The sequence below is a fragment of the Lagopus muta genome, chromosome 2 (assembly GCF_023343835.1).
Source record: "Lagopus muta isolate bLagMut1 chromosome 2, bLagMut1 primary, whole genome shotgun sequence".
Classification (NCBI taxonomy): domain Eukaryota; kingdom Metazoa; phylum Chordata; class Aves; order Galliformes; family Phasianidae; genus Lagopus; species Lagopus muta.
The window spans coordinates 14,769,264-14,773,023 of NC_064434.1; positions in this window are offsets into that span (position 1 = coordinate 14,769,264).

A 3,760-nucleotide genomic window follows, 5' to 3' on the forward strand; every position below is an offset into this window, starting at 1 on the left:
AACACAGTAATGAACGAACCCTGCAAGTATTTTCAAAACATAGGAAGTCCTGTGGCCTTCCTCACAGCATAATGCAGATACAATGTGGAGTCAGGCTGAATAAAGTCTAAAGAGCTTGGTCCCAGTAGCTCACAGTTATGTGTTACTTACTGGACAATGGTGATGCTTTCGCCTCTTAGATGGGTGTCTTTTTACCTTTTAATGTAGGTTTAACATGAAGAGCACTTTTGTCAATCTCCGGCACCTTTACAGAGTAAACACAAAATACGGTAGTGTAACAAAAGACCTTCACCTTATTCCTTTGTTCCCAAGTCTCCAAACCATCTACAACCACTAGAGTGGCTCCTTTAAGCTTAGCAAGAAGTTGGCCAGTTGAGGTCAAGTCTTCTGCAGGTTTCATGGAAAACTACCCAAATGTGGTAAACTTCACAAAAAAACTCAATTTGAGTATGCTCAGGAAACGTCTTAAAATTTGCCAGTACATTTTCTGAAGCCTCCATAGTCCAGCTCTCACATAAGACTACTGAACGTTCAGTCCTCTTAAGCAAGCCCTGTCCTCCACTCACAGGTTTTCTTGGGAGCTGAGAAAAAGAAAAGGCCAGTGAGTAGAAGTGGGTAAGGAATTACAGGAAGGAGGGCAAGACTAAGGAGAATATGGGCAAGAGCTGAGCAAAAGGTGAGGTAAAGAAAGGGAAAGCAGCCTTAAAGTTACGGCAAATGATTAAACCTCTAGAAAGCTGAATTCTAACTCCATCCTCAAATTCACATGCAAATCTAAGGAATTTGTGTTATGCGTATTCTTCATTTTCTGCCCCACCTCAGTTGAGTAATTTGTTATGTGAGCTGCTGAGATGCTGAACATCCATAGGCACATCTCAAGTCAATGAGAAGTGGACTCTGAATACATGTAAGCACTAGAAAGTTGAAATGTAAGCCTTTGATTGTCCAACACGCTGCAAAAGGAATCCTTATATTTCACCACACAGGTATCTAGAGGTGTTATTTTTTCATTTCCTGGACATAAGAAAAGATAATGCCATCCATTTCATAATGGTGTTACACAGATAACACTGTTAATGTTTAGCAGGATGACAGCATTTCTAAAATGCTCTAAAGGAAATTAATATTTTTATTTAATGGATGATAGTGCTGTGCAGTAAATCGTGCATTAAATTATACATGGAATAAGCATTAAAAGCAACATTAAATAGAAACAAGGAATTGGAAAGCTTCTGGAGTTTAGTCTCCTGCTATCTCAGGCAAATGTATCACATGAGCACTTTTATAGATTGATCAGGACTCGATTTCAAAGCAGATGGGCTCGCAGCTCTCAGTGCAGGAAAGTTGCTCCACAATCTCATTGCTCTGAAAATACCAGATCTTCTAATTCAGTGTAACTTCATCAATGCCCGTTTTATACATTGTCTTACATTTAAATAACAATACCAATACAATAATCTACCAATGCTTAACCTCCTTTCAGGCACCAAATCTCCGCATAACTTTTGTTAATTTAAACACAACAACTTCTTCCAGCCTCCTCTCATGAAAGATCATAATTCCTACTTCAAGACAGGGTTCCAATGGGGAAACAAGATTATGACTGTGATTTTTAAAACCATATGGTGCTCTAAAGCCCCCAGAACAGATGCCCGACAGAAGCTGTAGCACAGCTCTGGAATCAGCTACGCAAGCCATGCCGCTGACCTGTAGACCCAGCGACTGCACAGCATGTGCAGTTATATCCTGGCTCATCACACAGCTCTCTGCACACAGCCCTGCTGTGACCAGCACTTCCAGACTTACAAGACAGTTCTGCAGCTCTTAGTCATAGAATCATTTCAGTCGGAAGGGACCCTTAAAGGTCATGTGGTCCAGCTCCCTTGCAGTGAACAGGGACACCCATAGCTCCATCAGGTGCTCAGAGCCTCAACCAGCCTGAGCTTGAGCATCTCCAGGGATGGAGCATCCACCACCTCTCTGGGCAACCTGTGCCAGTGACTTGCTCCCCTTATTGTATAAAAACCTTTTTCTTTATTCCCAATCTAAATCTCCCCTCTTCATGCGAGTTCTCAGTAGGTGGGAAGGAGGTATGGGCTATGTTGTGTGAGAGACTAATTGTAACACTATTACAATTTTGGAGGGGAATCAGTGAGGGAGGTAGCCTTGATTAGATCAGCTATCCTTCCTTAAGTGAAATCCACACTCTGTGTCTTACCGGTGAAATAGTTTTGTCTCTGATGGAGACAAGATATTAATCATAGGTTTTGTAGCACAATTGGTCGATTTTGGTTGTTGCTTCACATGTAAATTGAGATGATGACTTGGGATCTGGTGAAAACAAGAGAATGTCCTACTGTCAAGAAAGAACAAAAAGGCAAACTAAAGCCATAGGAAATTGCCAGGACAGTTATTTCTGAGAGAGTAATACATTTCCATTTCTTTCTGAAAGAGTTTCGTTAACTTCACAAGGAATATTATCAATAGGCTCTCTTTTATAACAGAATAAATGCATCCCCCACTCAAATGACCAACAGCAGTGGTTCACAGCACAGACCTCATGCCCACGTGCATCGTCGCAGCCCTATCCAAACACAGACAGGAGCTGAGACGACAACATCCTGAGGTGATTCAGAGCATTCATCATCCTGTCAGGATGCCGGAGTTGCTGGACATGACTAAATTTGGTGATGCTGAAAGCAAAGGTGAGGGATTTCACTGCTTCACAGACATGGTGTGCTGTGTGAAGGGATGTACAAGCCTGAGGCCTGATGGACCAAAGGGCTTTGGAGCCCTCCTGAGCACAGTGACGCAGGCACAAGGCCGCTCTCCCGTTAGCGGAGATCCTCTCCAGATCCTCTGGGATCTGGGCAGCTTTTGGAGACGCACACAACGGCTGGCTCACGATGGATGGGCATTACTTTATTATTTGTATGTACTAACAGTACGAGCCTAAAACTCCTGCCTCAGTGCACTGCATCTACGACCTCCTGCAAATTAAGTCCAGGTGAAATCGGGACGGGGGGAAAAGCAAATGTATCGATCGCTGCCCATGGCAGCGCCGGCCTCTCCCTGCCCGGGGCCCCTCGGCACAGCGCCATTAACTCTTCACGAGCAATTTCCTGTCACCGGGCTCCCGGGGCACGGCTCGGCCGCGAGCATCTGCCAGCGGCTCCTGGAAATCTCTCGCTGGGAAACGCGCGGCCGCCGACACAAAGGCGGCATTCCCGCGCGGAGCGAACGCGCCAGGAGGGCGCCGGGCAGCCCGCCTCCAGCCCGGCCTCGGGACCACGCACTTTGTCCTCCCACAGCCGCCCTTTGTTGGAGGCACCTCCGGTACGACACCCGCCCCCGGCCCCTCAGCCGCGGCCCCTCGCACCGAGCCCGCCCCGCACAGCCCTCCGGCGCCACAGCGCAGAGGGCGCGGCGAGGCCCGCCCCCCTCTCAGCACGGACACCCCCGCACGGGCCGCGCCCCCACTCGCCGCCCCCGCCCGCTCCCGCGCCGCTGCCAGGCCCGGGCTGCCGGGGGAGAGCGGAGGGGGGGGAGGGGGGTTGTAGCAGTATCGCTATGGCGACAGTGACGTCATCTCACCCTGGATCTAATTGGAGGAAACCCCGTGGCCCCAGCCGCAGCCCACGGGCCAACCGAGCTTGTGCTCTGCCTGCGCTCGCCCCCGCGGCGGCGCGCCGTCCTCGGATTGGCTGTGCGGGCGCAGGGGGGCGGGGCCGGGCTCGCAGAAGAGGCCGCGATTGGCCGC